General features: G+C 40.1%; 1 pseudogene; it reads right to left on the bottom strand.

Moving 5' to 3' along the window:
• Window positions 1-8,903: 8,903 nt before the first annotated feature.
• LOC136479905 (uncharacterized) lies at window positions 8,904-11,933 on the bottom strand (annotated as a pseudogene).
• Window positions 11,934-12,621: the final 688 nt, after the last annotated feature.

Raw genomic sequence — 12,621 nt, 5'->3', positions numbered from 1 at the left:
GACTGTCCTTGGCAGCAATTTCCGCACAATAAATTGCTGCTACATCGGGTCAAGTATGATTGCTTTCCAAAGAATTAGTGCCTTACACACATCCTTCATGCACCATCTGACTAAAGTAAGAAAACTTCAATGTTTCATTGAAGTGGTTCAGTAAAATAGGAAAAAAGAGATACATGATATTTTACCTTGCAGAAGATTCAGCAAAGCCGATCCTCTCTATCCTTTACACATGATAAGTGCTTGATAAAGGCAAATGCATCAATCTAACTGCTTTCAGGCTACAACACTCCTCTCCACAACACATTTTTCTCATATACTTGATCTTTTCACTAATTACAGTAAAACCAGCTGGGTTTCGGTTAGTAGTGCAGATATCCTTTCCCTCAAGCTTATCCAAAGGATGCACCGTTTTCCCTTTCCTATAGACCAAGGTTGACTAGTACCATGCCTTGGCAATCAATGTTTTGGGTTGGGAACAGGGCTAATAGAACCTAACTGCAGGGCAATCCATCCTATTGAGAACATTCCTGAGTTCAAGGTCTCATAGTTTCCTCCTCTATTCATATCAACAAGCGATGTTGTCCCTATAGACACACATAAGCTGTATCTAGACTGTGTCCCCTAGTTCCCTGACTAGTTTGCAATGTCCTGATGCAGCAACAAACCAAGCACACCTACTCGAGGGTGAGGGAGCAAAGGTCTGTGTAACTTTTGCGGGACCTAATTTCGAGACAAGTCTTGCAACATCAGTGGAACCTTTTCAATTAGGTGGCCTCCATATCATGTGCTTGGTGACGCATTGTATTGATCATGCTATACATACTGTAAACTGAGAGTTTGTGTTTGAAATTCCATCAAGCACAAATTAGCTCTTTGATAGTTTGTGAACGCGTTGTTGATGGATCCACAAGCCTCAAAACATAGGTTGTAGCTATAAGTTTGCTTTGGTTAAGGCCAGAGTGTCTAGCCATCCTTCGATGGTATAGCCTACTAGTACCAGCCCCCATATTTAATGATGTGTTTACAACACTTCTACTAGCCTCCATGGTTACTGATGTGCTTGCAACACTTCTACTAGCCTCCATAGTCAATGTTGTGCTTGGAACACTTTTTGGCTGAACCTGGCTAACTGCTTCCTTCGTTTAGTGGTATAAGGTCTCAATTACTAGAGAGTGAGTTGTATAGTTACTAGAAGCTTCATGCACATGAATGGAACCTAGATCAACTTCTTGATGTTGATTTCTAAATTGAAAACCAAATGTTGAGGCTGGTAAATTCCTTGAAGTTGCCTTGAAAGAATCCCACATTACCTTCTTTCCCCACTTATTTCTCTAGCTTCGATTGGACACTTCAGCAATATGTTGATGATGTGGAAATATTGGTGAGGTACATGCAATGCTTACTTCTTCGTTACTTCAGAAATATTGTTATTCATGGCCACAATCTAAAATGTCAGGGACACCTAGCTTTGGAGGTTACAAAATGGAAGACCTCATGACAGGTAATGCATGTACCCAAAATGAATTCTGCATTTGTGATTCTAGAAGGTGACCATTGAGATCCTAAGTGCTGGTTGTGTGCGTGACACTATGCTAACATCTATTTATGTAAATCCTTTGGATTCATATTAGGAGCCTCGATGCTAGATGATGTATGACCCTATAAGGATTTTTACATACTTTCTGGTGCTAGACATTTGTGAAAATTGGTGTCAAGCTCTATTGATGTATCAATGGGACTGTCCTTGGTAGCAATTTCCGCACAATAAATTGCTGCTACCTCGGGTCAAGTATGATTGCTTTCCAAAGAATTAGTGCCTTACACACATCCTTCATGCACCATCTGACTAAAGTAAGAAAACTTCAATGTTTCATTGAAGTGGTTTAGTAAAACAGGAAAAAAGAGATACATGATATTTTACCTTGCAGAAGATTCAGCAAAGCCGATCCTCTCTATCCTTTACACATGATAAGTGCTTAATAAAGGCAAATGTATCAATCTAACTGCTTTCAGGCTACAACACTCCTCTCCACAACACATTTTTCTCATATACTTGATCTTTTCACTAATTACAGTAAAACCAGCTGGGTTTCGGTTAGTAGTGCAGATATCCTTTCCCTCAAGCTTATCCAAAGGATGCACCGTTTTCCCTTTCCTATAGACCAAGGTTGACTAGTACCATGCCTTGGCAATCAATGTTTTGGGTTGGGAACAGGGCTAATAGAACCTAACTGCAGGGCAATCCATCCTATTGAGAACATTCCTGAGTTCAAGGTCTCATAGTTTCCTCCTCTATTCATATCAACAAGCGATGTTGTCCCTATAGACACACATAAGCTGTATCTAGACTATGTCCCCTAGTTCCCTGACTAGTTTGCAATGTCCTGATGCAGCAACGAACCAAGCACACCTACTCGAGGGTGAGGGAGCAAAGGTCTGTGTAACTTTTGCGGGACCTAATTTTGAGACAAGTCTTGCAACATCAGTGGAACCTTTTCAATTAGGTGGCCTCCATATCATGTGCTTGGTGACGCATTGTATTGATCATGCTATACATACTGTAAACTGAGAGTTTGTGTTTGAAATTCCATCAAGCACAAATTAGCTCTTTGATAGTTTGTGAACGCGTTGTTGATGGATCCACAAGCCTCAAAACATAGGTTGTAGCTATAAGTTTGCTTTGGTTAAGGCCAGAGTGTCTAGCCATCCTTCGATGGTATAGCCTACTAGTACCAGCCCCCATATTTAATGATGTGTTTACAACACTTCTACTAGCCTCCATGGTTACTGATGTGCTTGCAACACTTCTACTAGCCTCCATAGTCAATGTTGTGCTTGGAACACTTTTTGGCTGAACCTGGCTAACTGCTTCCTTCGTTTAGTGGTATAAGGTCTCAATTACTAGAGAGTGAGTTGTATAGTTACTAGAAGCTTCATGCACATGAATGGAACCTAGATCAACTTCTTGATGTTGATTTCTAAATTGAAAACCAAATGTTGAGGCTGGTAAATTCCTTGAAGTTGCCTTGAAAGAATCCCACATTACCTTCTTTCCCCACTTATTTCTCTAGCTTCGATTGGACACTTCAGCAATATGTTGATGATGTGGAAATATTGGTGAGGTACATGCAATGCTTACTTCTTCGTTACTTCAGAAATATTGTTATTCATGGCCACAATCTAAAATGTCAGGGACATCTAGCTTTGGAGGTTACAAAATGGAAGACCTCATGACAGGTAATGCATGTACCCAAAATGAATTCTGCATTTGTGATTCTAGAAGGTGACCATTGAGAACCTAAGTGCCGGTTGTGTGCATGACACTATGCTAACATCTGTTTATGTAAATCCTTTGGATTCATATTAGGAGCCTCGATGCTAGATGATGTATGACCCTATAAGGATTTCTACATACTTTCTGGTGCTAGACATTTGTGAAAATTGGTGTCAAGCTCTATTGATGTATCAATGGGACTGTCCTTGGCAGCAATTTCCGCACAATAAATTGCTGCTACATCGGGTCAAGTATGATTGCTTTCCAAAGAATTAGTGCCTTACACACATCCTTCATGCACCATCTGACTAAAGTAAGAAAACTTCAATGTTTCATTGAAGTGGTTCAGTAAAATAGGAAAAAAGAGATACATGATATTTTACCTTGCAGAAGATTCAGCAAAGCCGATCCTCTCTATCCTTTACACATGATAAGTGCTTGATAAAGGCAAATGCATCAATCTAACTGCTTTCAGGCTACAACACTCCTCTCCACAACACATTTTTCTCATATACTTGATCTTTTCACTAATTACAGTAAAACCAGCTGGGTTTCGGTTAGTAGTGCAGATATCCTTTCCCTCAAGCTTATCCAAAGGATGCACCATTTTCCCTTTCCTATAGACCAAGGTTGACTAGTACCATGCCTTGGCAATCAATGTTTTGGGTTGGGAACAGGGCTAATAGAACCTAACTGCAGGGCATTCCATCCTATTGAGAACATTCCTGAGTTCAAGGTCTCATAGTTTCCTCCTCTATTCATATCAACAAGCGATGTTGTCCCTATAGACACACATAAGCTGTATCTAGACTGTGTCCCCTAGTTCCCTGACTAGTTTGCAATGTCCTGATGCAGCAACAAACCAAGCACACCTACTCGAGGGTGAGGGAGCAAAGGTCTGTGTAACTTTTGCGGGACCTAATTTCGAGACAAGTCTTGCAACATCAGTGGAACCTTTTCAATTAGGTGGCCTCCATATCATGTGCTTGGTGACGCATTGTATTGATCATGCTATACATACTGTAAACTGAGAGTTTGTGTTTGAAATTCCATCAAGCACAAATTAGCTCTTTGATAGTTTGTGAACGCGTTGTTGATGGATCCACAAGCCTCAAAACATAGGTTGTAGCTATAAGTTTGCTTTGGTTAAGGCCAGAGTGTCTAGCCATCCTTCGATGGTATAGCCTACTAGTACCAGCCCCCATATTTAATGATGTGTTTACAACACTTCTACTAGCCTCCATGGTTACTGATGTGCTTGCAACACTTCTACTAGCCTCCATAGTCAATGTTGTGCTTGGAACACTTTTTGGCTGAACCTGGCTAACTGCTTCCTTCGTTTAGTGGTATAAGGTCTCAATTACTAGAGAGTGAGTTGTATAGTTACTAGAAGCTTCATGCACATGAATGGAACCTAGATCAACTTCTTGATGTTGATTTCTAAATTGAAAACCAAATGTTGAGGCTGGTAAATTCCTTGAAGTTGCCTTGAAAGAATCCCACATTACCTTCTTTCCCCACTTATTTCTCTAGCTTCGATTGGACACTTCAGCAATATGTTGATGATGTGGAAATATTGGTGAGGTACATGCAATGCTTACTTCTTCGTTACTTCAGAAATATTGTTATTCATGGCCACAATCTAAAATGTCAGGGACACCTAGCTTTGGAGGTTACAAAATGGAAGACCTCATGACAGGTAATGCATGTACCCAAAATGAATTCTGCATTTGTGATTCTAGAAGGTGACCATTGAGAACCTAAGTGCCGGTTGTGTGCATGACACTATGCTAACATCTGTTTATGTAAATCCTTTGGATTCATATTAGGAGCCTCGATGCTAGATGATGTATGACCCTATAAGGATTTCTACATACTTTCTGGTGCTAGACATTTGTGAAAATTGGTGTCAAGCTCTATTGATGTATCAATGGGACTGTCCTTGGCAGCAATTTCCGCACAATAAATTGCTGCTACATCGGGTCAAGTATGATTGCTTTCCAAAGAATTAGTGCCTTACACACATCCTTCATGCACCATCTGACTAAAGTAAGAAAACTTCAATGTTTCATTGAAGTGGTTCAGTAAAATAGGAAAAAAGAGATACATGATATTTTACCTTGCAGAAGATTCAGCAAAGCCGATCCTCTCTATCCTTTACACATGATAAGTGCTTGATAAAGGCAAATGCATCAATCTAACTGCTTTCAGGCTACAACACTCCTCTCCACAACACATTTTTCTCATATACTTGATCTTTTCACTAATTACAGTAAAACCAGCTGGGTTTCGGTTAGTAGTGCAGATATCCTTTCCCTCAAGCTTATCCAAAGGATGCACCGTTTTCCCTTTCCTATAGACCAAGGTTGACTAGTACCATGCCTTGGCAATCAATGTTTTGGGTTGGGAACAGGGCTAATAGAACCTAACTGCAGGGCAATCCATCCTATTGAGAACATTCCTGAGTTCAAGGTCTCATAGTTTCCTCCTCTATTCATATCAACAAGCGATGTTGTCCCTATAGACACACATAAGCTGTATCTAGACTGTGTCCCCTAGTTCCCTGACTAGTTTGCAATGTCCTGATGCAGCAACAAACCAAGCACACCTACTCGAGGGTGAGGGAGCAAAGGTCTGTGTAACTTTTGCGGGACCTAATTTCGAGACAAGTCTTGCAACATCAGTGGAACCTTTTCAATTAGGTGGCCTCCATATCATGTGCTTGGTGACGCATTGTATTGATCATGCTATACATACTGTAAACTGAGAGTTTGTGTTTGAAATTCCATCAAGCACAAATTAGCTCTTTGATAGTTTGTGAACGCGTTGTTGATGGATCCACAAGCCTCAAAACATAGGTTGTAGCTATAAGTTTGCTTTGGTTAAGGCCAGAGTGTCTAGCCATCCTTCGATGGTATAGCCTACTAGTACCAGCCCCCATATTTAATGATGTGTTTACAACACTTCTACTAGCCTCCATGGTTACTGATGTGCTTGCAACACTTCTACTAGCCTCCATAGTCAATGTTGTGCTTGGAACACTTTTTGGCTGAACCTGGCTAACTGCTTCCTTCGTTTAGTGGTATAAGGTCTCAATTACTAGAGAGTGAGTTGTATAGTTACTAGAAGCTTCATGCACATGAATGGAACCTAGATCAACTTCTTGATGTTGATTTCTAAATTGAAAACCAAATGTTGAGGCTGGTAAATTCCTTGAAGTTGCCTTGAAAGAATCCCACATTACCTTCTTTCCCCACTTATTTCTCTAGCTTCGATTGGACACTTCAGCAATATGTTGATGATGTGGAAATATTGGTGAGGTACATGCAATGCTTACTTCTTCGTTACTTCAGAAATATTGTTATTCATGGCCACAATCTAAAATGTCAGGGACACCTAGCTTTGGAGGTTACAAAATGGAAGACCTCATGACAGGTAATGCATGTACCCAAAATGAATTCTGCATTTGTGATTCTAGAAGGTGACCATTGAGATCCTAAGTGCTGGTTGTGTGCGTGACACTATGCTAACATCTATTTATGTAAATCCTTTGGATTCATATTAGGAGCCTCGATGCTAGATGATGTATGACCCTATAAGGATTTTTACATACTTTCTGGTGCTAGACATTTGTGAAAATTGGTGTCAAGCTCTATTGATGTATCAATGGGACTGTCCTTGGTAGCAATTTCCGCACAATAAATTGCTGCTACCTCGGGTCAAGTATGATTGCTTTCCAAAGAATTAGTGCCTTACACACATCCTTCATGCACCATCTGACTAAAGTAAGAAAACTTCAATGTTTCATTGAAGTGGTTTAGTAAAACAGGAAAAAAGAGATACATGATATTTTACCTTGCAGAAGATTCAGCAAAGCCGATCCTCTCTATCCTTTACACATGATAAGTGCTTAATAAAGGCAAATGTATCAATCTAACTGCTTTCAGGCTACAACACTCCTCTCCACAACACATTTTTCTCATATACTTGATCTTTTCACTAATTACAGTAAAACCAGTTGGGTTTCGGTTAGTAGTGCAGATATCCTTTCCCTCAAGCTTATCCAAAGGATGCACCGTTTTCCCTTTCCTATAGACCAAGGTTGACTAGTACCATGCCTTGGCAATCAATGTTTTGGGTTGGGAACAGGGCTAATAGAACCTAACTGCAGGGCAATCCATCCTATTGAGAACATTCCTGAGTTCAAGGTCTCATAGTTTCCTCCTCTATTCATATCAACAAGCGATGTTGTCCCTATAGACACACATAAGCTGTATCTAGACTATGTCCCCTAGTTCCCTGACTAGTTTGCAATGTCCTGATGCAGCAACGAACCAAGCACACCTACTCGAGGGTGAGGGAGCAAAGGTCTGTGTAACTTTTGCGGGACCTAATTTCGAGACAAGTCTTGCAACATCAGTGGAACCTTTTCAATTAGGTGGCCTCCATATCATGTGCTTGGTGACGCATTGTATTGATCATGCTATACATACTGTAAACTGAGAGTTTGTGTTTGAAATTCCATCAAGCACAAATTAGCTCTTTGATAGTTTGTGAACGCGTTGTTGATGGATCCACAAGCCTCAAAACATAGGTTGTAGCTATAAGTTTGCTTTGGTTAAGGCCAGAGTGTCTAGCCATCCTTCGATGGTATAGCCTACTAGTACCAGCCCCCATATTTAATGATGTGTTTACAACACTTCTACTAGCCTCCATGGTTACTGATGTGCTTGCAACACTTCTACTAGCCTCCATAGTCAATGTTGTGCTTGGAACACTTTTTGGCTGAACCTGGCTAACTGCTTCCTTCGTTTAGTGGTATAAGGTCTCAATTACTAGAGAGTGAGTTGTATAGTTACTAGAAGCTTCATGCACATGAATGGAACCTAGATCAACTTCTTGATGTTGATTTCTAAATTGAAAACCAAATGTTGAGGCTGGTAAATTCCTTGAAGTTGCCTTGAAAGAATCCCACATTACCTTCTTTCCCCACTTATTTCTCTAGCTTCGATTGGACACTTCAGCAATATGTTGATGATGTGGAAATATTGGTGAGGTACATGCAATGCTTACTTCTTCGTTACTTCAGAAATATTGTTATTCATGGCCACAATCTAAAATGTCAGGGACACCTAGCTTTGGAGGTTACAAAATGGAAGACCTCATGACAGGTAATGCATGTACCCAAAATGAATTCTGCATTTGTGATTCTAGAAGGTGACCATTGAGATCCTAAGTGCTGGTTGTGTGCGTGACACTATGCTAACATCTATTTATGTAAATCCTTTGGATTCATATTAGGAGCCTCGATGCTAGATGATGTATGACCCTATAAGGATTTTTACATACTTTCTGGTGCTAGACATTTGTGAAAATTGGTGTCAAGCTCTATTGATGTATCAATGGGACTGTCCTTGGTAGCAATTTCCGCACAATAAATTGCTGCTACCTCGGGTCAAGTATGATTGCTTTCCAAAGAATTAGTGCCTTACACACATCCTTCATGCACCATCTGACTAAAGTAAGAAAACTTCAATGTTTCATTGAAGTGGTTTAGTAAAACAGGAAACAAGAGATACATGATATTTTACCTTGCAGAAGATTCAGCAAAGCCGATCCTCTCTATCCTTTACACATGATAAGTGCTTAATAAAGGCAAATGTATCAATCTAACTGCTTTCAGGCTACAACACTCCTCTCCACAACACATTTTTCTCATATACTTGATCTTTTCACTAATTACAGTAAAACCAGCTGGGTTTCGGTTAGTAGTGCAGATATCCTTTCCCTCAAGCTTATCCAAAGGATGCACCGTTTTCCCTTTCCTATAGACCAAGGTTGACTAGTACCATGCCTTGGCAATCAATGTTTTGGGTTGGGAACAGGGCTAATAGAACCTAACTGCAGGGCATTCCATCCTATTGAGAACATTCCTGAGTTCAAGGTCTCATAGTTTCCTCCTCTATTCATATCAACAAGCGATGTTGTCCCTATAGACACACATAAGTTGTATCTAGACTGTGTCCCCTAGTTCCCTGACTAGTTTGCAATGTCCTGATGCAGCAACGAACCAAGCACACCTACTTGAGGGTGAGGGAGCAAAGGTCTGTGTAACTTTTGCGGGACCTAATTTTGAGACAAGTCTTGCAACATCAGTGGAACCTTTTCAATTAGGTGGCCTCCATATCATGTGCTTGGTGACGCATTGTATTGATCATGTTATACATACTGTAAACTGAGAGTTTGTGTTTGAAATTCCATCAAGCACAAATTAGCTCTTTGATAGTTTGTGAATGCGTTGTTGATGGATCCACGAGCCTCAAAACATAGGTTGTAGCTATAAGTTTGCTTTGGTTAAGGCTAGACTGTCTAGCCATCCTTCGATGGTATAGCCTACTAGTACTAGCCCCCATATTTAATGATGTGTTTACAACACTTCTACTAGCCTCCATGGTTACTGATGTGCTTGCAACACTTCTACTAGCCTCCATAGTCAATGTTGTGCTTGGAACACTTTTTGGCTGAACCTGGCTAACTGCTTCCTTCGTTTAGTGGTATAAGGTCTCAATTACTAGAGAGTGAGTTGTATAGTTACTAGAAGCTTCATGCACATGAATGGAACCTGGATCAACTTCTTGATGTTGATTTCTAAATTGAAAACCAAATGTTGAGGCTGGTAAATTCCTTGAAGTTGCCTTGAAAGAATCCCACATTATCTTCTTTCCCCACTTATTTCTCTAGCTTCGATTGGACACTTCAGCAATATGTTGATGATGTGGAAATATTGGTGAGATACATGCAACGCTTACTTCTTCGTTACTTCAGAAATATTGTTATTCATGGACACAATCTAAAATGTCAGGGACACCTAGCTTTGGAGGTTACAAAATGGAAGACCTCATGACAGGTAATGCATGTACCCAAAATGAATTCTGCATTTGTGATTCTAGAAGGTGACCATTGAGATCCCAAGTGCTGGTTGTGTGCGTGACACTATGCTAATGTCTGTTTATGTAAATCCTTTGGATTCATATTAGGAGCCTCGATGCTAGATGATGTATGACCCTATAAGGATTTCTACATACATTCTGGTGCTAGACAATTGTGAAAATTGGTGTCAAGCTCTATTGATGTATCAATGGGACTGTCCTTGGCAGCAATTTCCACATAATAAATTGCTGCTACCTTGGGTCAAGTATGATTGTTTTCCAAAGAATTAGTGTCTTACACACATCCTTCAAGCACCATTCGACTAAAGTAAGACAACCTCAATGTTTCATTGAAGTGGTTCAGTAAAATAGGAAACAAGAGATACATGATATTTTACCTTGCAGAAGATTCAGCAAAGCCGATCCTCTCTATCCTTTACACATGATAATTGCTTGACAAAGGCAAATGTATCAATCTAACTGCTTTCGAACTACAACACTCCTCTCCACAACACATTTTTCTCATATACTTGATCTTTACAATAATTACAGTAAAATTAGCTAGGTTTCGGTTAGTAGTGCAGATATCCTTTCCCTCAAGCTTATCCAAAGGATGCACCGTTTTCCCTTTGCCTATAGACCAAGCTTGACTAGTACCATGCCTTGGCAATCAATGTTTTGGGTTGGGAATAGGGCTAATAGAATCTAACTACAGGGCATTCCATCCTGTTGAGGGGTCTTGTAGTTTCCTCCTCTGTTCATATCAACAAGCGATGTTGTCCCTATAGACACACATAAGCTGTATCTAGACTGTGTCCCCTAGTTCCCTAACTAGTTTGCAATGTCCTGATGCAGCAACGAACCAAGCACACCTACTCGAGGGTGAGGGTGCAAAGGTCTGTGTAACTTTTGCGGGACCTGATGTCAAGACAAGTCTTGCAACATTAGTGGAACCTTTTCAATTAGGTGGCCTCCATATGATGTGCTTGGTGACGTATTGTACTGATCATGCTATACATACTGTAAACTGAGAGTTTGTTTTTGAAGTTCCATCTAGCGCATATTAGCTCTTTGAAAGTATGTGAATCCTTGCACTGTTGATGATCCACAAGCCTCAAAAGATAGGGTGTAGCCATAAGTTTGCTTGGGTTAAGTCTAGACTGTATAGCCATCTTTGATGGTATAGCCTACTAGTACCAGCCCCCATATTTAATGATGTGTTTACAACACTTCCCCAGCCTAAATGGTTAATGATGTGCTTGCAACACTTCTACTGGCCTCCATAGTTAATGCTATGCTTGGAACACATTTTGGCTGAACCTGGCAAACTGCTACCTTCGTTTAGTGGTATAAGGTCTCAATTAATAGAGACTGATTTGTATAGTTACTAGAAGCTTCATGCACATGAATGGGACCTGGATCACTTCTTGATGTCGGTTTCTGAATTGAAAATCATATGTTGAGGCTGGTAAATTCCTTGAAGTTGCCTTGAAAGAATGCCACATTTCCTTCTTTCCCCACTTATTTCTCTAGCTCCGATTGGGCACTTCATCAATATGTTGATGATGTGGAAATATTGGTGAGGTACATGCAATGGTTACTTCTTCGTTACTTTAGAAATATTGTTATTCATGGACACAATCTAAAACGCTAGGGACACCTAGATTTGGAGGTTACAAAATGGAAGACCTCATGATGGGTAATGCACATACCCAAAATGAATTCCGCATTTGTGATTCTAGAAGGTGACCCTTTAGATCCTCAGTGTTGGTTGTGTGCGTGACACTATGCTAACATCTGTGTATGTAAATCCTTTGGATTCATATTAGGAGTCTCGATGCTAGATGATGTATGACCCTATAAGGACTTCTACGTACTTTCTGGTGCTAGACATTTGTGAAAATTAGTGTCAAGCTCTATTGATGTGTCAATGGGACTGTCCTTGGCAGCAATTTCCGCACAATCAATTGCTGCTACCTCGAGTCAAGTATGATTGTTTTCCAAAGAATTAGTTTCTTACACACATCCTTCATGCAACATCCGACTAAAGTAAGAAAACCTCAATGTTTCATCGAAGTGGTTCAGTAATATAGGAAAAAAGAGGTACATGATATTTTACTTTGCAGAAGATTTAGCAAAGCCGATCCTCTCTATCCTTTACAAATGATAATTGCTTGACAAAGGCAAATGTATCAATTTAACTGCTTTCAAACTACAACACTCCTCTCACAACACATTTTTCTCATATAATTGTTCTTTTCACTAATTATAGTAAAATCAGCTGGGTTTTGGTTAGTAGTGCAGATATCCTTTCCCACAAGCTTATCGATGCACCATTTTACCTTTGCCTATATCCCAAGGTTGACTAGTACCATGCCTTAGCAATCAATGTTTTGGGTTGGGAACATGGCTAACAGA

The sequence above is a fragment of the Miscanthus floridulus genome, chromosome 9 (assembly GCF_019320115.1).
Source record: "Miscanthus floridulus cultivar M001 chromosome 9, ASM1932011v1, whole genome shotgun sequence".
NCBI lineage: Eukaryota > Viridiplantae > Streptophyta > Magnoliopsida > Poales > Poaceae > Miscanthus > Miscanthus floridulus.
The sequence above is the reverse complement of the archived record's forward strand: the minus strand, read 5'-3'. Positions and strand labels throughout refer to the sequence as shown.